Genomic DNA, 24,178 nt, shown 5'->3' with positions numbered 1-24,178 from the left:
ACAGTTTCATCAGCTGTCCGGGTGGCTGGTCTCAGACGATCCCGCAGGTGAAGAAGCCGGAGGTGGAGGTCCTGGGCTGGCTTGGTTACACGTTGTCTGCGGTTGTGAGGCCGGTTGGACGTGCTGCCAAATTCTCTAAAACGACATTGGAGGCAGCTTATAATAGAGACATTGACGTTAAATTATCTGGCAACAGCTCTGGTGGACATTCCTGCTGTCAGCCTGCCAATTGCACGCTCCCTCAAACTTAACATCTGTGGCATTGTGTCGTGTGACAAAACTGCACATTCTAGAGTGGCCTTTTATTGTCCCCAGCACAAGGTGCACCTGTGTAATGATTATGTTTAATCAGCTTCTTGATATGCCACACCTGTCAGGTGGATGGATTATCTTGGCAAAGGAGAAATGCTCACTAACAGGGATGTAAACAAATTTCTGCACAACATTTTAGAGAAATAAGCTTTTTTGTGCGTAGGGAACATTTTCTGGGATCTTTTAGAGTTCAGCTCATGAAACATAGGGACCAACACTTTACATGTTGAGTTTATATTTTTGTTCTGTGTGTGTGTGTGTGTGTAAATAGTGTTTCTCTCTCTCTCTCAGGTACCAGGCGCCCAGGAGTTGGTAGACTTTTCTCCAGTGTACCGATGCCTCCACATCTATACTGTTCTGGTGAGTGTGTGGGACTACACATCCCTCTCTCCCGTCTTGCTCCTCTCCTCTCCTCTCCTCCTTTACTTTGGTTCTCTCCTCCGTCCTCTCCCCGCCTCCTTTTGAAAAAGGTTGAATGTAATCGAGGAGAGGCATTTTATAGATAAAACAATAAGTATCATATTGTTTTTAAACGTGTACATGCTTTCCCCTCCGAGAAAACATGATGAGAAAAAAAGAAGAAACCCACACACTGCTCTTGATGGTATCACTGCTCTTGATAGTATCACTGCTCTTGATAGTATCACTGCTCTTGATGGTATCACTGCTCTTGATGGTATCACTGCTCTTGATGGTATCACTGCTCTTGATGGTATCACTGCTCTTGATAGTATCACTGCTCTTGATAGTATCACTGCTCTTGATGGTATCACTGCTCTTGATGGTATCACTGCTCTTGATGGTATCACTGCTCTTGATAGTATCACTGCTCTTGATACTATCACTGCTCTTGATACTATCACTGCTCTTGATACTATCACTGCTCTTGATACTATCACTGCTCTTGATGGTATCACTGCTCTTGATAGTATCACTGCTCTTGATAGTATCACTGCTCTTGATAGTATCACTGCTCTTGATAGTATCACTGCTCTTGATACTATCACTGCTCTTGATACTATCACTGCTCTTGATACTGTCACTGCTCTTGATACTATCACTGCTCTTGATACTGTCACTGCTCTTGATGGTATCACTGCTCTTGATAGTATCACTGCTCTTGATACTATCACTGCTCTTGATAATGTCACTGCTCTTGATGGTATCACTGCTCTTGATGGTATCACTGCTCTTTAATAAGCTTTACGTATCGGCCTCAAGGACTCTCTCTCCCTTCATCTCTTCTCTCGATTTTATATCTCTGATGAACCATGTCGTTTTCTTACTTTAATTTTAATTTTAAATATTCATATTATATCCAGTGATTTTAAATATTCATATTATATCCACAGTGATTTTAAATATTCATATTATATCCACAGTGATTTTAAATATTCATATTACACCCACAGTGATTTTCTGCATGTTTTCCCCAATTGGACTGAATGAATTGACACCTTTTTTTAGTTGTTTAATTGACTACACCCCTTTCCACTTACTAACCCCACCCCCTCCACAGGATTGGCCCCACCAGTAACACACCATCATTAGTGGCAGCATAGGGATTTGGTTTAAGCCTGCTATACTTGTTACAGCCTAAGGGGGGCGATGTTTGATACCACAGGCCTTTACAGTGTGCTTGTGACAGTAGTTTACAATAACAGTTGTAGAAGGGCTTCCTGTCTGTTGAGTTGATCTGGTCTGAACCATGGATTATAATTAATAATACACAACACACATATCATCTTATAGTCTACTGTACTACGGAGACATGCTACTGTTTTAATATAGGGAGGGGGGGGGGGGGGGGATTAGATGAGATGTGGAGAGGGAGAGAGGAGGGAGATGATGTAAGATTGGGCCTCAGGTGACTGGGTTGACTGGAAATGACTAGGTCAGGGACGAAGCAGGTGTCTGGGTTGATTGGGAAACACGATTAAGTCTGGGACGAAGCAGGTGTCTGGGTTGACTGGGTCACGACTAGGTCAGGGACGAGGCAGGTGTCTGGGTTGACTGAAAAACGACTAGGTCAGGGACGAAGCAGGTGTCTGGGTTGACTGGGAAAACGACTAGGTCAGGGACGGAGCAGGTGTCTGGCTTGATTGGGAAACACGACTAAGTCTGGGACGAAGCAGGTGTCTGGGTTGACTGGGACACGACTAGGTCAGGGACGAAGCAGGTGTCTGGGTTGACTGGAAAACGACTAGGTCAGGGATGAAGCAGGTGTCTGGGTTGACTGGAAATTGACTAGGTCAGGGACGAAGCAGGTGTCTGGGTTGACTGGAAAACACAACTAGGTCAGGGACGAAGCAGGTGTCTGGCTTGACTAGAAGACTACTAGGTCGGGGGTGAAGCAGGTGTCTGGGTTGACTGGAAGACAACTAGGTCAGGGACGAAGCATGTGTCTGGGTTGACTGGGTAAAAAACTTGTTCGGGGATGAAGCAGGTGTCTGGGTTGATTGGGAGACAACTAGGTCAGGGATGAAGCAGGTGTCTGGGTTGACTGGGATACGACTAGGTCAGGGACGAAGCAGGTGTCTGGGTTGACTGGGATACGACTAGGTCGGGGACGAAGCAGGTGTCTGGGTTGACTGGGATACGACTAGGTCGGGGACGAAGCAGGGGTCTGGGTTGACTGAGCCATGACTAGGTCAGGGACGAAGCAGGGGTCTGGGTTGACTGAGCCATGACTAGGTCGGGGACGAAGCAGGGGTCTGGGTTGACTGAGCCATGACTAGGTCGGGGACGAAGCAGGGGTCTGGGTTGACTGAGCCATGACTAGGTCAGGGACGAAGCAGGGGTCTGGGTTGACTGAGCCATGACTAGGTCGGGGACGAAGCAGGGGTCTGGGTTGACTGAGCCATGACTAGGTCAGGGACGAAGCAGGGGTCTGGGTTGACTGAGCCATGACTAGGTCGGGGACGAAGCAGGGGTCTGGGTTGACTGAGCCATGACTAGGTCAGGGACGAAGCAGGGGTCTGGGTTGACTGAGCCATGACTAGGTCGGGGACGAAGCAGGGGTCTGGGTTGACTGAGCCATGACTAGGTCGGGGACGAAGCAGGGGTCTGGGTTGACTGAGCCATGACTAGGTCAGGGACGAAGCAGGGGTCTGGGTTGACTGAGCCATGACTAGGTCGGGGACGAAGCAGGGGTCTGGGTTGACTGAGCCATGACTAGGTCAGGGACGAAGCAGGGGTCTGGGTTGACTGAGCCATGACTAGGTCAGGGACGAAGCAGGGTTGGAGCTGGGTTTTGTGTGTGTGTGTGGAGGGGTTGTGACCTGGGAAGGGGAGGAGGTATGTGGTCTGGGAAGGTGTGTGTGTTTGGAGGCGGTGTCGGGGTTAGGACTCTGGGGAAAGAATCATCGAGGGAACAGAAAAGCATGAGCTTTGTGAGGAAGGACAGAGAGCTAAATGCATGAACTTTGTGAAGAAGGACAGAGAGCTAAATGCATGAACTTTGTGAGGAAGTACAGAGAGCTGAGCATGAACTTTGTGAGGAAGGACAGAGAGCTGAGCATGAACTTTGTGAGGAAGGACAGAGAGCTGAGCATGAACTTTGTGAGGAAGGACAGAGAGCTGAGCATGAACTTTGTGAGGAAGTACAGAGAGCTGAGCATGACCTTTGTGAGGAAGGACAGAGAGCTAAATGCATGAACTTTGAGAGGAAGTACAGAGAGCTGAGCATGAACTTTGTGAGGAAGGACAGAGAGCTAAATGCATGAACTTTGTGAGGAAGGACAGAGAGCTAAATGCATGAACTTTGTGAGGAAGGACAGAGAGCTGAGCATGAACTTTGTGAGGAAGGACAGAGAGCTGAGCATGAACTTTGTGAGGAAGTACAGAGAGCTGAGCATGAACTTTGTGAGGAAGTACAGAGAGCTGAGCATGAACTTTGTGAGGAAGGACAGAGAGCTGAGCATGAACTTTGTGAGGAAGGACAGAGAGCTGAGCATGAACTTTGTGAGGAAGGACAGAGAGCTAAATGCATGAACTTTGTGAAGAAGGACAGAGAGCTAAATGCATGAACTTTGTGAGGAAGTACAGAGAGCTGAGCATGAACTTTGTGAGGAAGGACAGAGAGCTAAATGCATGAACTTTGTGAGGAAGGACAGAGAGCTAAATGCATGAACTTTGTGAGGAAGGACAGAGAGCTAAATGCATGAACTTTGTGAGGAAGTACAGAGAGCTGAGCATGAGCTTTGTGAGGAAGAACAGAGAGCTGAGAATGAACTTTGTGAGGAAGGACAGAGAGCTGAGCATGAACTTTGTGAGGAAGGACAGAGAGCTAAATGCATGAACTTTGTGAGGAAGTACAGAGAGCTGAGCATGACCTTTGTGAGGAAGGACAGAGAGCTAAATGCATGAACTTTGTGAGGAAGTACAGAGAGCTAAATGCATGAACTTTGTGAGGAAGTACAGAGAGCTAAATGCATGAACTTTGTGAAGAAGGACAGAGAGCTAAATGCATGAACTTTGTGAGGAAGGACAGAGAGCTAAATGCATGAACTTTGTGAGGAAGGACAGAGAGCTAAATGCATGAACTTTGTGAGGGAGTACAGAGAGCTAAATGCATGAACTTTGTGAGGAAGGACAGAGAGCTGAGCATGAACTTTGTGAGGAAGGACAGAGAGCTAAATGCATGAACTTTGTGAGGAAGGACAGAGAGCTGAGCATGAACTTTGTGAGGAAGTACAGAGAGCTGAGCATGAACTTTGTGAGGAAGGACAGAGAGCTGAGCATGAACTTTGTGAGGAAGGACAGAGAGCTGAGCATGAACTTTGTGAGGAAGGACAGAGAGCTGAGCATGAACTTTGTGAGGAAGTACAGAGAGCTGAGCATGAACTTTTTTTTTTTTTTTGAGAACTCTGTTTATTAAGTTTTACACACACACAGACAAGACAAAGCAATATAAATAATATACTCAACTAGACAAAAATACAAATAATACATATAAAAAATAAAATAAAAAAACAAAAAAAAAACTTTAAAGATACCATACTTTAGACAAGTTAAACACACCAGGCAGAAGGCTACAAAAGGTTAAAGGGCAATCTATAGTATAGGGACAGAGCAAACACCTCACCATTGTTCCTGTAAACAGTTAAGGGATGGGGTGGAGAAATGCAACCACTCACAGACAGTCAAGGCCACAGACCAATCATCCACTGGACCAAAAATAAAAAGTTACAATGCTTTAAAATAAAAAATGAATATTGATAATTTTATGTAGGCGTGAACAGAATTAAAAAAATAAAAATAACTGGGAAAAACAAGCTCACACCTTAGTCTCTGCCCGGGCGAGAAGAACAAGGCATCCGCAGGTCACAATCAATAAGCACATCAACCTTAATGCCCCCCACCCCCACCCCAGAAAAAAAACACAGAGAAATGCTCATCCAACCCCTAAGTCACAGGGGGGTCAAATACAGACTTATTTTGGTTTTAATAGGAATGCTATCAGAGGATGGACTGTTTAAAGTAAGACCGGAATGGAGCCCAAGCCTCATTAAACAGTTTGGGGTTCCCACGTGAATTGAATTTAATTTTTTCTAGTTTCAGAGAGCACAACACGTCTCTCACCCAATATTTATAAGATGGGGGAGCTGCCATCTTCCAGTTCTGTAGTATTAGCCGTCTAGCTAAAAGAGTTGTATAAGCAACAGTGTCCGACTGGATTCTTGACAGGGGGGTGCTTATGGGCAGTACTCCAAAAAGGGCTGTAAGGGGAGAGGGATCTATAACAGTGTTATATATATCAGAGAAACATTTAAATATTAATTCCCAGAAACCTGACAGTTTATGACAGCCCCAGAACATATGCAACAGTGTGGCCGGTTCAATTTTACATCTGACACAGGTAGGATCAAAATCAGAGAATATTCTTCCAAGTCTGGCCCCAGACCAGTGGATACGGTGAACCACCTTGAATTGAATGAGGCTGTGTCTAGTGCTAAAAGAGGACGAATGCACCCTGCGCAGCACAGATTCCCAGGTGTCTTCCCCAAGTTCCTCCCCCAAATCCTTTTCCCATCGAGTCTTTAAAGGCACCAAAGAAGGGTTCTGTAAGTCATGAATGATTGTATATACATCTGAAATTGCGCCCCTAGGAAGCTTGTTCAGCTCCAGGATGCTCTCTATAGCTGTATTCACAGGCCTATGGGGAAATTCAGGTGTGTTAGCTCTGACAAAGTTCCTAGTCTGGAGATAGCGGAAAAAGTGGGATTGGGGGAGGTTGAACCTTTCCTGTAGCTGAGCAAAAGAGGCAAATGTATCATCAAAGAATAATTGGGCTAGTGAGGAGAGGCCTAGTGAGTGCCAGATGTCAAAAGCCCCATCATTCAAAGATGGAGGAAATAAAATGTTCTGATTGATTGGGCCTGATAGAGAAAAGCCTCGGAGGCCAAAGGCTAAGCGGAACTGATTCCAAATTTTAAGAGACTGCTTTACAATTGGGTTGACACACCTTTTGCCTAGGGACACTGGGAGAGACGAGCACAACACAGAAGAAAGTGCAGCAGGTTTACACGATTCAGACTCCATCTGGACCCAGATTGGTCTAGGGCCAGTAGGATCAGTCTGCAGCCAGTACAGAAGGGCTCTGAAATTTGCAGCCCAATAGTATGTCTGAAAATTTGGTAGAGCTAAACCCCCCAATGACTTAGGCTTCTGTAAATGTTTTCTACCAATCCGTGGTACCTTGCCATCCCAAATAAAATGCATGAATGTTTGATCCAGTGAAATAAAAAAAGATTTTGGGATAAAAATGGGTAGACATTGAAATAAATATAGAAATTTGGGCAACACACTCATTTTAATGACATTAATCCTTCCGATAAGAGAAAGAGGTAGCGCATTCCAAAAAGCAAAAGATTGTTTCAAACTGTCTGCTAGAGCAACCAAGTTTTCCTGAAACAGATTTGAATATTTCCTTGTCACTTTAACTCCCAAGTAGGTGAATTGATCCCGGACAATCCTAAACTGAGAGCTTGTAAAAGAGCACTTTAAAGCAGCCTTGTTTACAGGAAAAAGCTCACTCTTGCCTAGATTCAGCTTGTACCCTGAGATTGATCCAAACCTTTTAAGAACAGATCAGGCGCGTGGCAATGAGGTATCAGGGTTAGAGATAAACAAAAGGAGGTCATCCGCATATAGCGAGACTTTCTGCTCTGAGCCCGTCCGGATTATTCCTTGAATGGCATCATTAGAGCGTAATGCAATGGCGAGAGGTTCGATTGCCAAAGCAAACAACAAGGGGGAGAGTGGACAGCCCTGTCTGGATCCGCGGTGCAAGGGAAAATAGTCAGAGGACAAGTTGTTAGTCCGTACCGAAGCCATGGGGGAAAAATAAAGAATCTTTATCCACGCAATGAATTTGGGGCCAAAGCCAAATCTATAAAGGGTGGCTGTTAGGTAATCCCACTCAACGCGGTCAAACGCTTTTTCTGCATCAAGTGAGACCACCACCTCTGGGTCCTCCGACGCAGGGGAGTACAGTATATTCATAAGGCGCCTAATATTGAAAAACAAATGCCTATTTCTCACAAAGCCAGTCTGGTCAGAGTGTATTACTTGATGCAGCGAGCCTTCCATACGGATGGCTAAAAGCTTGGCTAGGATTTTGTAATCACAGTTTAAAAGCGAGATTGGGCGAAAGGATCCACATTCCAGAGGGTCTTTGTTTTTCTTTAATAGTAATGAAATTGAAGCTTGATAAAGACTAGGCGGTAGCTTTGAGGTATTAAGGCACTCTGCAAATAGTCGAGACAAGAATGGGCAAAGCAGACCAGAAAACGTCCTGTAAAATTCGGTTGGAAAACCATCCGGACCCGGTGATTTACCTCTTTTCATTGCGGACACTGCTGTTGCAATCTCCTCAGGTGTAAATTCTTCTTCTAGATAGTCATGGGTGTCTGTATCAATTGAAGGCATATTCAGGCCATTAAAGAAGGAATCAATCAGCAAAGGGTCTTGAGGGGATTCAGAGGTGTATAGCGCAGAATAAAATTGTTTGAATTGATCATTGATCTCTTTATGTATAACTGTGGTGGCACCAGACGGGGTCCTTATTTGTGGGATTAAACGTGAGGCCTCAGATTTACGGATCTGATGTGCAAGGAGTTTACTGGCCTTGTCGCCTTGTTCATACACTCTGTACCGAGCTCGCAAGAGTAGCTGTTCAGCTTGCCTGGTAGAAAGCTCATCAAATTCAGATTGGAGTAGTTGGCGCTCTTTATGCAGATCAGAGGAAGGAACCGTGGCATACTTCTCATCCAATGTGGCTATGGATTCGCTCAGGTCCCGAAGTCGCTGAGAGCGAACTCTGTTTTGGTTGGCTGTATAAGAAATAATTTGGCCACGTAGGTATGCTTTGAGAGACTCCCATATGGTAGAGCAGGACATACCTGGTGTTGAATTAGTTTCCAGGAATAAGGTGATTTCAGAAGAAATGAAATTGACAAACTCCTTATCTGAGAGTAAAATGGGGTTAAGACGCCATTGATAACACATAGGAGGTCGCTGGGGAAACTCTAGTTCAAGCACTAATGGTGAATGGTCCGAAATAACAATACTCTTGTAAGTACACTGCCGAAGGTTAGGCAAAAGTTTTTTGTCCAAAAAGAAGTAATCAATCCGGGAGTATGTTTGATGAACATGAGAATAAAAGGAATACTGTCTATCTGTAGGATGTAGGAAACGCCAGGCCTCAAACATGGCATATTTCTGAAGAAAGGCTTGAATAAGTAGGGCACATTTAGATGGGCCTGTAGTTGTTCGTGAGGACTTGTCAAGAACTGGGGACATTTTGCAGTTGAAATCCCCCCCTAAAATCAATAAATGAGAATCTAAATTGGGTATAGCAGACAAAAAGGAAGAAATGAAACTTGTGTCATCCCAATTGGGAGCATAAACACTAGCCAAAACAAGAGGGGTAGAAAACAGTTTACCGGTTACTATGACGTATCGTCCCTTAGGATCAGCGATAACCTCAGAAGCTACAAAGGGAGTGACTTTATCAACCAAAATGGCAGCCCCTCTTGATTTACTATGAAAGTTAGAGTGGAACACTTGACCAACCCAGTCCCTACGCATCCTAAAGTGCTCACCAGTCCTCAAGTGAGTCTCTTGTAGAAATGCAACATTTGCATTCAAACCCTTTAAGTGTGTCAACACCCTCTTACGTTTCACTGGGTTATTAACCCCTTTGGTGTTCCACGAAATGTATTTGATCGCATTGTTTCGGCCCCTCTGGGCATTCCCGTTATACAACCCCGTCATTAGAGCATAGAATGGAAAAGCAATGAGCGCCCAGAAACCCCAGAATAACTTGTCTCAGAGTAATAATGTACGGTGGTAGATGTTGAGAAAAAGTACCGAAAAAAAAACAAAAAAGACAGAATGACAACATTAGAACTGAACAATTCAACCCCTCCCCCCACCCCCTCCCCCCATCCCAGACAGTACCTCCCCAAACGAGGTACAAGCCTAAATAGAGCATGTTCTCTTCGCACAGTATGTCTGTGAGAGTGCGGTCTTAAACCTAAACCCACAGTCCCGCTCTTTAAAGTCGTGTTTTGTTAGTGGATCAAACAGCAAAAAGAGATAATCATTTTTTAAATAAAAGAAATTAAGGTGAATCCCTTGTGCAGACGAAATTACAAAAGCACCACTTGTAGATGTATATAATTATATTCCCAGTCTTATAACAGGCATTTGAGAGAGAAAATAAAGAAAATAAATAGAATGTGTAACGGCTCTCAGCCGGAAACCTAATTTGAAGTAAGGAAATCGTAGTAAGACAATCAAAAATGATAATAATTATTATTATTATAATAGTTGTCTAGTTGAATGCTGAGACAGCTTACAACCAAGACCAAAAAACTACGTGTGCGCAACGTTTAACGCTTGCTGGGCATAAATGACGCTCTGAGCCTTAAAATTTAAGTGAAGACCCCAAAAAAACGTGTCGCCTCGGGAAGCATTTACTGTTTACTGGGTCAATGCAAACGGATGCAGTAAGCAAATAACCAAGAATATTTTGAGTCACTGAGACACTATGTAAACAAACTGAATAGGTGAGCAAGACAGCCTAGAAAACACAGGAGTATAGTAAAACCGCAATACAATGAGATTAAAATGACTGAATGCTTGTAAGGCAAGCACACTAGATGATCAAAACATTAGATCACATCAAATAAGCCTGAATGGGTACGCCAACCCCCCAACTATACAAAATTAGCATGTTGTAGCTAAACATAGTTGTACCACAGGTGGGTTACTTACTATCCACAGTTCGCTAGCAACAGTTGCTGAACTATGAGCAAGTTCAAGACTTCTTGATGTGACGTTGAATGTGAGAGAGAGCCTCATCCGGAGATTCAAATGTGTAGTCTTTACCATCATGAGATAGCCATAAACGGGCCGGGAATCGCAGTCCGTACTTCACACCTGGATGGTCCCGAAGTAGTCGTTTGGCCTGTCCGAAAGCTGCGCGCTGCCTGGAAACAGTGGGGGAGTAGTCCTGGTAGATGGAGAAGCTCTGTCCTTGAAAGCTCAGAGTGGTATTGCGGGCTCGTCGGAGAATCTCCATCTTCTCATGGAAAAAGTGCACTCGAAGAATTATGTCACGGGGCCTCTCCCCATCCCGGGGCTTTGGGCGCAGCGACCGGTGGGCACGATCAATCAGGGGCTTTTCATCCAAGGCTAGAACATCCTTCAGCAGCCCAGAAACGAAATCCGTGGCGCGAGGCATTTCCGCTGACTCTGGGACTGATACAAGTCTCAGGTTATTGCGGCGAGAGAATCCCTCCAAACTTACACAGCTCTCCTTCACCTTTTTCAAGTCCGCAGCTAGGCGTTTCACGTCAGCCTCCAGGGATGTAGTTAAGTCGGAGACATTTGTAGCGAAGGTCTCCAGTGCTGCAATCGTTGTAGTGTGCGACTCCATTGTTGTTTTGAGTGATGCGATTGCCGGCACCGTCTCGTTCCGCAGGATGGTTAGATCTGCTTTTAAAGTATCAGAAACCTCCTTTATTCGGGCCTCAATCGTAGCAACCACCTCCGTTTTCATTTCAACTATCTCAGAGCGTAGTAGTTTGATGGCCTCGAGAATGTTCACTTCAGCGCCGCCAGGCCAAGCCGCCCCCCCGGGTAGAGTATCAGTCCCCGGGTCGTCAGGCTCAGGGGAGGGCGGTGATGAGAGTGTGTCTTGTAGGCCGGGTTTTCTCAAAGTCATGCTTTTGGCCTTATGTTTCGTCGACATGCTGATATTTGGAAGTAAAGTAGTCTTGGTTTTTACGGGAAGGGATCACCAAAATAATATATGAAAATAAATACGGTTTTGCTGCAAAATTCACATAAACTTTAAAAATACCACGGGAGCAAACGGAAAACACGTCAGTCGCACATGGCGTCCCTCCAATCCCCCCTGAGCATGAACTTTGTGAGGAAGGACAGAGAGCTGAGCATGAACTTTGTGAGGAAGGACAGAGAGCTGAGCATGAACTTTGTGAGGAAGGACAGAGAGCTGAGCATGAACTTTGTGAGGAAGGACAGAGAGCTGAGCATGAACTTTGTGAGGAAGGACAGAGAGCTAGGGAGGACGATAGAGGTTATAGCAAGGGTAAGTTGAGAGACAGACAGGGCAAGGCGGAGGGAGGGAGAGAGAGGGAACATAGAAGATAGGGACAGAGGGCATAGGCTAAGGAGAGCGTGGGAGGGACAGAGAGAGAGAGGGTTTATGACAAGGGGATAAGGGCAGTTGAGAGGGAAAGGGGTAGAGGAGAGAGGGGAAGCAGAAGGCAGGGTTAAAGTGAGGGCAAGAGTGAGGTGGAACCAACTAGGTGTAACATCTGTCGATGTGAGAGAGAACGCTGTCCATGTGCCCTTCAGCAAGGCACTTAACCCTATTTGCTCCTGTAAGTCGCTCTGGATGAGCGCAACCGCTAAATCACTCAAATGGAAAAATTGAAATGTAGAGAGAAAGGGGCCCTGAACTTTGGAAGGAGGGAGAGAGCGGGAAGAGAGCGAGAGTTTAGCAACTGACCCATGGAGGAAGTTTGGTAGCTAGATAGTGAAAAGATGGGACAGGGGGGGGGGAAAAAGACAGGGAGAGGGAGATGTGGAGGAGGAGATGTGGAGGAGGAGATGTGGAGGAGGAGATGTGGAGGAGGAGATGTGGAGGAGGAGATGTGGAGGAGGAGATGTGGAGGAGGAGATGTGGAGGAGGAGATGTGGAGGAGGAGATGTGGAGGGGGAGATGTGGAGGAGGAGATGTGGAGGAGGAGATGTGGAGGAGGAGATGTGGAGGAGGAGATGTGGAGGAGGAGATGTGGAGGAGGAGGAGATGTGGAGGAGGAGATGTGGAGGAGGAGATGTGGAGGAGGAGATGTGAAGGAGGAGATGTGGAGGAGGAGATGTGGAGGAGGAGATGTGGAGGAGGAGATGTGGAGGGGGAGATGTGGAGGGGGAGATGTGGAGGGGGAGATGTGGAGGAGGAGATGTGGAGGAGGAGATGTGGAGGAGGAGAGAAGGGGTAGAGAGAGCTGTGAAGAAGAGACGGAGTGCAGGAGGCAGACTATGAGACTGAGAGGGGAGATGGAGGGGAGGGGGAGTGGAGTGTATGTCGGAGAGGGTTGCACTGGGGTTAAAACGTGCAAGAGAGAGTGGAGGGGAAGGAGAGGGGGAGGGATGGAGGGGAAGGAGAGGGGGAGGGATGGAGGAGAGAAGGAGAGGGGGAGGGATGGAGGGGAAGGAGAGGGGGAGGGATGGAGGGGGAGGGATGGAGGGGAGAAGGTGAATGGAAGGAAAGGGGGGAGGGGACGGTGTTGAAAGGTGTGACCTCCTCAACCTCAGGGTCACTTTCTCCCCCGTTCCCTCGTTTGTTTTGGTTCCTGCCAGCGTTCGTGTTTGTTTAGTTATGTTGTGTTCCTGACCATTTTACTTCTCTCCTGTTTTTATTGTCCTTTGTTTCAGCCTTCTTCATCTCTGAGAGGTAGGTGTGAGTGTGTGTGTGTGTGTGTGTGTGAGAGAGAGAGAGAGAGAGCGAAACGTGTGTGTGTGTGTGAGAGAGAGAGAGAGCGAAACGTGTGTGTGTGTGTGTGTGTGTGTGTGTAACAGTGGGTTGGTCGTGACCCCAGGGAGAACTGTTGTTTGGCCGGTTGGTCCGGGGGACAAAATGGATGCCACCAGGCCAAGGGTGAAGGATAGAGAGCTGCCACCACACACACACACACACACACACACACACACACACACACACACACACACACACACACACACACACACACACACACACACGTTTCGCTCTCTCTCTCACACACACACACACACACGTTTCGCTCTCTCTCTCTCTCACACACACACACACACACACACACACACACAATGAACTGAACTCTACACACACACACACACACACAGAGATAACAGATTACAGATGTTTATTCCAGATAATAACATGGTTCTGATTCCAAGTACTCAGATCACTAATCAATAAACATTTAAATAATATCCTAATCATCGTATTCAATATAAATATAAACATTTCAACAATAAAGAGAACATTCTAAATATTTTTTCCAATAGAGTACAGACGAGTACTTCTACTAAACCAGACGAGTACTTCTACTAAACCAGACGAGTACTTCTACTAAACCAGACGAGTACTTCTACTAAACCAGGCGAGTACTTCTACTAAACCAGACGAGTACTTCTACTAAACCAGGCGAGTACTTCTACTAAACCAGACGAGTACTTCTACTAAACCAGACGAGTACTTCTACTAAACCAGACGAGTACTTCTACTAAACCAGACGAGTACTTCTACTAAACCAGACAAGTACTTCTACTAAACCAGGCGAGTACTTCTACTAAACCAGACGAGTACTTCTACTAAACCAGACGAGTACTTCTACTAAACCAGACGAGTACTTCTACTAAACCAGACGAGTACTTCTACTAAACCAGACGAGTACTTCTACTAAACCAGACGAGTACTTATACTAAACCAGGCGAGTACTTCTACTAAACCAGACGAGTACTTCTACTAAACCAGACGAGTACTTCTACTAAACCAGACGAGTACTTCTACTAAACCAGGCGAGTACTTCTACTAAACCAGGCGAGTACTTCTACTAAACCAGGCGAGTACTTTTACTAAACCAGGCGAGTACTTCTACTAAACCAGACGAGTACTTTGTCACGGTTTCGGCCGAGGCTGCCTCTCTCCCTTGTTCGGGCAGGCTTCGGCGTTCGTCGTCTCCGGAATTCTAGCTGCCACCGATAGATGTTTCATGTTCGTTTGCTTTTGTCTGTTTGTTTCCACACCTGTTTCTGTTTTACGTAATTAGTGTCCTATAAGTTTCTCGTTGTGTGTGTCTAGTGTTGTGTATGATTGTTTCCGTCAGTGTTGTGTGTTGCTCGGTTGAGCGTATTTCTCCACTGTGCTGGAGCTTAGTTGCACTTGTGTGTGCACCGTTTCATTTTGTCGCACCTGTTAGTGCGCATTTGCCTTTCGCCTTCGTGCGTGGTTTTGCTGTCGGGCTTAGTTGTCCTGTTGCCTGTGTTGGGCTAGTAATACAGCTTTTGGAACATTCAGTCTGCGTCCTGCATTTGATTCCTACACTACACCATACTACACGCCCTGACAGAATCATACACCTTCAATGGAATCAGCAGGAGCCGAAGCAGCCCAGAGACTGGAAGCCCAGGTTCGGGACCAGCAAGAGCAGCTCCTGCAGATGGGGACCGCCCTGCAGGAGGTGATGACCACACTCCGAGGCTGGGGTTCGCCTCCACCGCCGCCCGCCCTGCCAGCACCATCGGCCAGCCCGCCCATTCCAGCGCCGGAACCTCGAGGAGTCCGACTATCTCTCCCGAGGGCCTACGACGGGACCGCGGCTGGGTGTCAGGGATTCCTGCTCCAGGTAGAGCTATACCTGGCCACAGTGCACCCGGCACCTTCAGGGCATGAGTGCGTGTCCGCCCTGATCTCCTGCCTGGCCGGAAAAGCGTTGGAGTGGGCCAACGCGGAGTGGAGGAAGATCGACGCCACGACGATTACGTACACCGAGCAGGAACGGGCCGGACTGGACTGACGACGCACACCACTGGCTTGGTGCGGGAAGCTTGGATGGGCCGGACTGTACTGGGGACACACACCACTGGCCCCACACCGGGATCTGGAACGGGCCGGACCGGACTGGCAACACACGCCAGTACCTCTCGCCGTGCCTCCACTTCCTCCATCCCCTCTTTGACCAGTGGCCCCCGTAACCCGGCGGCCTTCTCCAGCAACCCACTGGGCCGCTCTATCGCGGCCTCCTGCTGGTCCGACGTCTCGAGCCCCCCCCTAAAAATTTTCGGGGCGTCTCTCCTACCCGTGGACCAGGTCTCCATAGACCTCGCCAGCCTCTCGCCCTTCTGCCATAGCGTCAAGCCCTTCTCCTCCTCACTCGGCTTGACCCAGTCCAGGAGGCGAAGGAGATCTGTGAGGGATCTCCCTGGCGACGGCTCCTGGACACGCTGCTTGGTCCCATCTTGGTGGGTTTTCCTACGGCCCTGCAAACTGCCAAGGCACTGTTTACCCATGTGTTCCGGCACTACGGGGTACCCGAGGACATTGTGGCTGATCGGGGTCCCCAATTCACCTCCAGAGTCTGGAGAGCGTTTATGGAGCGGTTGGGGGTCTCGGTGAGCCTCACCTCGGGTTACCACCCGGAGAGCAATGGGCAGGTGGAACGCGTAAACCAGGATGTGGGTAGGTTTCTCAGAACATACTGCCAGGACCGGCCGGAGGAGTGGTCAAGGTACGTTCCCTGGGCCGAGATGGCCCAGAATTCCCTACGCCATTCCTCCACTAACCTAACTCCATTTCAATGTGTGTTAGGTTACCAGCCGGTTCTGGCACCCTGGCAGCAGAGCCAGATCGAGGCTCCTGCGGTGGATGAGTGGGCGCGGCGCTCGGAGGAGACTTGGAACGCTGCACACGTCCACCTGCAGCGGGCCCTCCGATGTCAGAAGGCGAGCGCTGATCTCCACCGCAGTGAGGCACCGGTGTACGCACCTGGTGATCGAGTCTGGCTCTCTACCAGAAACCTGCCCCTCCGCCTGCCCTGTCGGAAACTGGGTCGGCGGTTTGTAGGGCCATTTAAAGTCCTGAGAAGGTTGAACGAGGTATGTTATAGATTACAGCTACCTGTGGAGTATAAGTGTATTAACCCCTCGTTCCATGTGTCCCTTCTCAGGCCGGTGGTAGCGGGCCCACTCCAAGAAGATGAGATCCTGGAGACTCCTCCGCCCCCGTTGGACATCGAGGGGGCACCGGCGTACTCCGTGAGATCCATCTTGGATTCGAGACGTCGGATGGGGGGTCTCCAGTATCTAGTGGAGTGGGAGGGGTACGGTCCGGAGGAGCGGTGCTGGGTGCCGAGGAGAGACGTGTTGGACCCGTCGCTCCTGACGGAGTTCCATCGGAGGCATCCGACGCGCCCTGCGCCGCGTCCCCCTGGTCGTCCCCGAGGCCGGAGTCGGCGCACGTCTGGAGCCGCGCGTCAAGGGGGGGGTACTGTCACGGTTTCGGCCGAGGCTGCCTCTCTCCCTTGTTCGGGCAGGCTTCGGCGTTCGTCGTCTCCGGAATTCTAGCTGCCACCGATAGATGTTTCATGTTCGTTTGCTTTTGTCTGTTTGTTTCCACACCTGTTTCTGTTTTACGTAATTAGTGTCCTATAAGTTTCTCGTTGTGTGTGTCTAGTGTTGTGTATGATTGTTTCCGTCAGTGTTGTGTGTTGCTCGGTTGAGCGTATTTCTCCACTGTGCTGGAGCTTAGTTGCACTTGTGTGTGCACCGTTTCATTTTGTCGCACCTGTTAGTGCGCATTTGCCTTTCGCCTTCGTGCGTGGTTTTGCTGTCGGGCTTAGTTGTCCTGTTGCCTGTGTTGGGCTAGTAATACAGCTTTTGGAACATTCAGTCTGCGTCCTGCATTTGATTCCTACACTACACCATACTACACGCCCTGACATACTTCTACTAAACCAGACGAGTACTTCTACTAAACCAGAGAACATTTGGGTTTTATATTCTGAACACGATGGCTCATTATGTGATTGATACCTGGAGATTGGATAATTGGAGAAGTGTGTGTGTGTGTGTGTGTGTGTGTGTGTGTGTGTGTGTGTGCGCGCCTGTATTATTAAACGATCGGTTAAGCAGAGTGAAGGGTTCTTTGTGTGTTTCTCGTTTGGTCTGGTCTGAGGGAAACTCCATGTTGGGCCAACACTGTTGTTTACATTGATCATAATTTCTATCAGATTTTTGTGTGTGTGTGTTGGTTTTCTGTGTGTGTGTGTGTGTGTTGGTTTTCTGTGTGTGTGTGTGTGTGTGTGTTGGTTTTCTGTGTGTGTGTGTGTGTGTGTGTGTGTTGGTTTTCTGTGTGTGTGTGTGTGTGTGTGTGTTGGTTTTCTGTGTGTGTTGGTTTTCTGTGTGTGTGTTGGTTTTCTGTGTGTGTGTGTGTGTGTGTTGGTTTTCTGTGTGTGTAACAGTAGAACAAAGGCATATTGTTCAGGTCCAGTCTTCACCATCATGGTAATATGGTGGAATTTAAACAAGAGGAGAAAACAACATGAATGTCTTGATTGGAAATGGGATTCCACTTCCAGGTTTACAGTGAAAATAAATGAAGCGCTTCAAGTGTGTGTGTTTCGTGTCTTTTGTGTGTGTTCTGTGCGATTTGGTGTGTGTGTTTCCCAACTGGTGAAACTGTCCAAACGAGCCCCCCCACTAAGACGTCTGGCAGTAGAGAACATTCCAGACTGTCTAGAGAGTCCATTCTATTCTGTTCATGACTGGGGTTATCAGCCTTAGGCCCATGTGGTCACCAGCGACGTGGCACCGCTCTGATGTTTGGAGCTTTCTGTGTGTGTGTGTGTGTGTGTGTGTGTGTGTGTGTGTGTTTGGAGAAGCGTGCGTGTTTGCACATGCTGCCTGTATTATTAAAATATTGTTTAAGCAGAGTGAAGGGTTTCTTGGTGTGGTTCTTGTTTGGTCTGGTGTGAGGAAACACACACACACACACGATAGCTGCATCCTCCCCGAAGGGTCTTCTTGACCTCGATCTCCACCCCACACTTCTCTCCAGAGTGTTAATGTTGTGTATCTGACTTCATGGACATTGTCCAGTCAGCTTGAAGTACTGGACGAACACTAGAGTTTTAACCTCTTAGCAGAACTACTCTGACCTCCCTGCTCCCTACCACCTCTTCCTCTAGCAGCCTCTCACTCATCCATCCATTCACTCCACCCTTCTCCCTCTCTCCCCTTCTCCCCTTCTCCCCCTCTCCCCCTCTCTCCCCCTCTCTCCCTTCTCCCCCTTCTCTCCCTCTCTCCCTTCTCCCCCTCTCCCCCTCTCCCCTTCTCCCCCTCTCTCCCCTCTCCCCTTCTCCCCCTCTCCCCCTCTCTCCCCTCTCCCCCTCTCCCCCTCTCTCCCTCTTTCCTCTCTCCCCTTCTCTCCCTCTCTCCCCTCTCCCCCTCTCCCCCTCTCTCCCTCTCTCCCCTCTCCCCCTCTCTCCCTTCTCCCCCTTCTCTCCCTCTCTCCCTTCTCCCCCTCTCTCCCTTCTCTCCCCTCTCTCCCTTCTCCCTCTCTGCCTCTCTCCCATTCTCTCCCTTCTCCCTTCCCCCACTACCCCCTCTCCCTTCCCCCACTACCCCCTTTCCCTCTCTCTTCCCCCACTACCCCCTCTCCCTCTCTCTGATGGACTGCTGCTGTGGTATCTCTCTATTCAATAGACGTTGTTCTCGTTGAGAGAACTGCCAAGGTGCTGAAAAGCATTAATCCAAGGTCCTCATTTTTCTTAGGAAATACTACAGTTTATCTCTTCAATCAAATCTCGATTTATCTTATTTCATTGGAAATATTTTTCATTGTAACAGCACACCAGAGGTGAGTGAGCATGTTCTGGCCTTAGTTTCAGCTTCCCTGGCTGTGGGGGTTATCAGCCCAGCTCTGGTGTCTTATCTCTGGGCTTGGGAAGTACTGTGGGTCCTGGTCTGGGCCTCAGCTAGAGGAGATAAGGGCTGAGACTGGGGCTACTGTTAGAGGAGGAGGGGAGAGGGGGCCTGGGGAGAAGTGGTGAGGGGAGAGGGGAGGGGAGGCCTGGAGAGAGGGGAGAGGGGGCCTGGGTTATGTCACTGTAAAGCATTGTGTGTGATGTGTGAGAGAGACTGGTTAAGTCATACTGAAGAACCGGAGGAGTATCTGTTGTGAGTGACTGATATGCTACAGATATCTAGACTTTGAAGTAAGACCTCGTGACGGTCCAATCACTGACTTTCCCTGAATAAGAGTGCCTTTGTACCCCAATATCAAACTTTGTTTCTACCAGAATCATCTTATCTATTTTCCTCTTGAGTCTCAAGTTAACCTTTTGACTTCTAGCCACTTTCAAAAAAATCTCCAAACCTGTTTTTTGTCAGTTCTACCAGTAAAATGATGAACTGATGAATGTCAAGACGTATAGCGACCCAAAGGTTGTCAAGGCTACCGTCTCCTCTCTGTTGCCATCACACCCGGCCGGTCTCTAAGGATGTCGTCCATGTTTTGTTTTTTTACCCAGGGTTCCCGGGAGCAGTTTGAGAACTACTACAGGAATCAGAGAAGGAAACAGGCTCGCCTCGTTCTGCAACCCCACTCTAACATGGTAGGTATCACCCCTCACCTCACCTCGTACTGCAACCCCACTCTAACATGGTAGATATCACCCCTCACCTCGTACTGCAACCCCACTCTAACATGGTAGATATCACCCCTCACCTCGTACTGCAACCCCACTCTAACATGGTAGATATCACCCCTCACCTCACCTCGTACTGCAACCCCACTCTAACATGGTAGATATCACCCCTCACCTCGTACTGCAACCCCACTCTAACATGGTAGATATCACCCCTCACCTCACCTCGTACTGCAACCCCACTCTAACATGGTAGATATCACCCCTCACCTCGTACTGCAACCCCACTCTAACATGGTAGATATCACCCCTCACCTCACCTCGTACTGCAACCCCACTCTAACATGGTAGATATCACCCCTCACCTCACCTCGTACTGCAACCCCACTCTAACATGGTAGATATCACCCCTCACGTCGTACTGCAACCCCACTCTAACATGGTAGTTATCACCCCTCACCTCGTACTGCAACCCCACTCTAACATGGTAGATATCACCCCTCACCTCGTACTGCAACCCCACTCTAACATGGTAGATATCACCCCTCACCTCACCTCGTACTGCAACCCCACTCTAACATGGTAGATATCACCCCTCACCTCGTACTGCAACCCCACTCTAACAGGGTAGATATCACCCCTCACCTCACCTCGTACTGCAACCCCACTCTAACATGGTAGATATCACCCCTCACCTCACCTCGTACTGCAACCCCACTCTAACATGGTAGGTATCACCCCTCACCTCACCTCGTACTGCAACCCCACTCTAACATGGTAGATATCACCCCTCACCTCACCTCGTACTGCAACCCCACTCTAACATGGTAGGTATCACCCCTCACCTCACCTCGTACTGCAACCCCACTCTAACATGGTAGATATCACCCCTCACCTCACCTCGTACTGCAACCCCACTCTAACATGGTAGATATCACCCCTCACCTCACCTCGTACTGCAACCCCACTCTAACATGGTAGGTATCACCCCTCACCTCACCTCGTACTGCAACCCCACTCTAACATGGTAGATATCACCCCTCACCTCGTACTGCAACCCCACTCTAACATGGTAGATATCACCCCTCACCTCACCTCGTACTGCAACCCCACTCTAACATGGTAGATATCACCCCTCACCTCGCACTGCAACCCCACTCTAACATGGTAGATATCACCCCTCACCTCACCTCGTACTGCAACCCCACTCTAACATGGTAGGTATCACCCCTCACCTCACCTCGTACTGCAACCCCACTCTAACATGGTAGATATCACCCCTCACCTCGTACTGCAACCCCACTCTAACATGGTAGTTATCACCCCTCACCTCGTACTGCAACCCCACTCTAACATGGTAGATATCACCCCTCACCTCACCTCGTACTGCAACCCCACTCTAACATGGTAGATATCACCCCTCACCTCGCACTGCAACCCCACTCTAACATGGTAGATATCACCCCTCACCTCACCTCGCACTGCAACCCCACTCTAACATGGTAGATATCACCCCTCACCTCACCTCGTACTGCAACCCCACTCTAACATGGTAGATATCACCCCTCACATCGTACTGCAACCCCACTCTAACATGGTAGATGTCACCCCTCACCTCACCTCGTACTGCAACCCCACTCTAACATGGTAGATATCACCCCTCACCTCACCTCGTACTGCAACCCCACTCTAACGTGGTAGATATCACCCTCTCTCAACGAGAACAATGTCTATTGAATAGAGAGATACCACAGCAGACAATAAAACTACTGACCTCGACAGACAATCAAACGACTGTCAAGAGGTCAGTCGTTTGATTGTCTGTCGAGGTCAGTCGTTTGATTGTCTGTCGAGGTCAGTCGTTTGATTGTCTGTCGAGGTCAGTCGTTTGATTGTCTGTCGAGGTCAGTCGTTTGATTGTCTGTCAAGAGGTCAGTCGTTTGATTGTCTGTCAAGAGGTCAGTAGTTTTATTGTCTGTCGAGGTCAGTAGTTTTATTGTCTGTCAAGAGGTCAGTAGTTTTATTGTCTGTCAAGAGGTCAGTAGTTTTATTGTCTGTCAAGAGGTCAGTCGTTTTGTCTGTCGAGGTCAGTCGTATTGTCTGTCAAGAGGTCAGTCGTGTTATTGTCTGTCAAGAGGTCAGTAGTGTTATTGTCTGTCGAGGTCAGTAGTGTTATTGTCTGTCAAGAGGTCAGTCGTTTTGTTGTCTGTCAAGAGGTCAGTCGTTTTATTGTCTGTCAAGAGGTCAGTAGTTTTAGTGTCTGTCAAGAGGTCAGTAGTTTTATTGTCTGTCGAGGTCAGTAGTTTTATTGTCTGTTGAGGTCAGTAGTGTTATTGTCTGTTGAGGTCAGTAGTGTTATTGTCTGTCAAGAGGTCATTAGTGTTATTGTCTGTCAAGAGGTCAGGTAGTGTTATTGTCTGTCGGTCAGTAGTGTTATTGTCTGTCGAGGTCAGTAGTGTTGTTGTCTGTCTAGAGGTCAGTAGTGTTATTGTCTGTCAAGAGGTCAGTAGTGTTATTGTCTGTCAAGAGGTCAGTAGTGTTATTGTCTGTCAAGAGGTCAGTAGTGTTATTGTCTGTCAAGAGGTCAGTAGTGTTATTGTCTGTCAAGAGGTCAGTAGTGTTATTGTCTGTCAAGAGGTCAGTCGTGTTATTGTCTGTCAAGAGGTCAGTCGTGTTATTGTCTGTCAAGAGGTCAGTCGTGTTATTGTCTGTCAAGAGGTCAGTCGTGTTATTGTCTGTCAAGAGGTCAGTCGTGTTATTGTCTGTCAAGAGGTCAGTAGTGTTATTGTCTGTCAAGAGGTCAGTAGTGTTATTGTCTGTCAAGAGGTCAGTAGTGTTATTGTCTGTCAAGAGGTCAGTAGTGTTATTGTCTGTCGAGGTCAGTAGTGTTATTGTCTGTCGAGGTCAGTAGTGTTATTGTCCGTCAAGAGGTCAGTAGTGTTATTGTCTGTCAAGAGGTCAGTAGTGTTATTGTCTGTCAAGAGGTCAGTCGTAGTTTGAATCACATTGTTCTCCTTTCTTCATCTAGCATGAAACCTTGGAGGGATACAGGAGGTACTTCAATCAAATAGTAGGGTAAGTTCTCCACCCCTCCATCTCTCCCCTTCTACCCCTTCTGTCCATCAATCCATCTAAAATGTTGTATTACCTGGCGTTGATGGAAAACAATGAACTCACTGGATAGGATGTGGGTTTGGCTATTCGATGACACTTCATTTAAAAGCTTACCAGCCTTCCGTGCATGCGTTCCTCCCTTCCACCCCTCCATCTACCCTTCTACCCATTCTCTCCTTGTCTTTCTCTTTTCACCCAACCTCTCCTCTCCTCTCCTCTCCTCTCCTCTCCTCTCCTCTCCTCTCCTCTCCTCTCCTCTCCTCTCCTCTCCTCTCCCTGTGCTTTTCTCTGGGCTCGCTGGCCTAAAACACACACACACACACACTCAGGAAGGTGGTGAATGAGGATTGATGGTGTGTGGGATGTGAGGTGGCATATCCATGTTATTCCGACAGTCTGGATGGGAATATCGGGAATGTTCACTGTCTGGAGCGGAGAAGACAGACACTTCCCCAAACATCCCATCGGCCAGGGCTCTCCCGCTCTCTCTCTCTTCTTTCTATCGATACTGGGGTTGGGCGATGTCTGGAATGACGGATCGTCCCATTGACCTGTCCAAACATCGTTGATATACAATATATGGTATTTTTTTGTGCGTGTGTTTTACCCGGGGCTGGTAGGACGTAATATAGAATGACTGTTCACCCATTGGTTATAGTCTGCTGCTTAGTCTAGGCTATATGGAATTCTTACAAAAGCCACAAACAATCTAATGAAATCCCTGTTCAGAATAAAAAAACTGTTAGGCCTAGTTGTTTTTTCCTTGAGGGCCAGCGCAGAGCTCACAGCCTACCTCATCGAAGATGCCATCGGAGGAGACGATCAGCCGACCTCATTGAAGATGCCATCGGAGGAGACGATCAGCCAACCTCATTGAAGGTGCCATCGGAGGAGACGATCAGCCGACCTCATTCAAGATGCCATCGGAGGAGACGATCAGCCGACCTCATTGAAGATGCCATCGGAGGAGACGATCAGCCGACCTCATTGAAGGTGCCATCGGAGGAGACGATCAGCCGACCTCA

At 48.0% G+C, this 24,178-nt stretch overlaps 1 long non-coding RNA gene across 1 annotated transcript; it reads left to right on the top strand.

Annotated features, from left to right (window-relative positions):
* Nucleotides 1-601: 601 nt before the first annotated feature.
* Nucleotides 602-23,116, top strand: LOC311119796. The gene is made up of 3 exons (XR_014612019.1): nucleotides 602-672; nucleotides 19,923-20,006; nucleotides 23,068-23,116. It is a non-coding gene; the product is annotated as an uncharacterized lncRNA (long non-coding RNA).
* The last annotated feature ends 1,062 nt before the right edge of the window (nucleotides 23,117-24,178 follow it).

The sequence above is a fragment of the Coregonus lavaretus genome (genome assembly GCF_964263955.1).
Source record: "Coregonus lavaretus genome assembly, contig: HAP1_SCAFFOLD_4615, whole genome shotgun sequence".
Classification (NCBI taxonomy): Eukaryota; Metazoa; Chordata; class Actinopteri; order Salmoniformes; family Salmonidae; genus Coregonus; species Coregonus lavaretus.
This window is presented reverse-complemented; position numbering and strand designations above follow the sequence as displayed.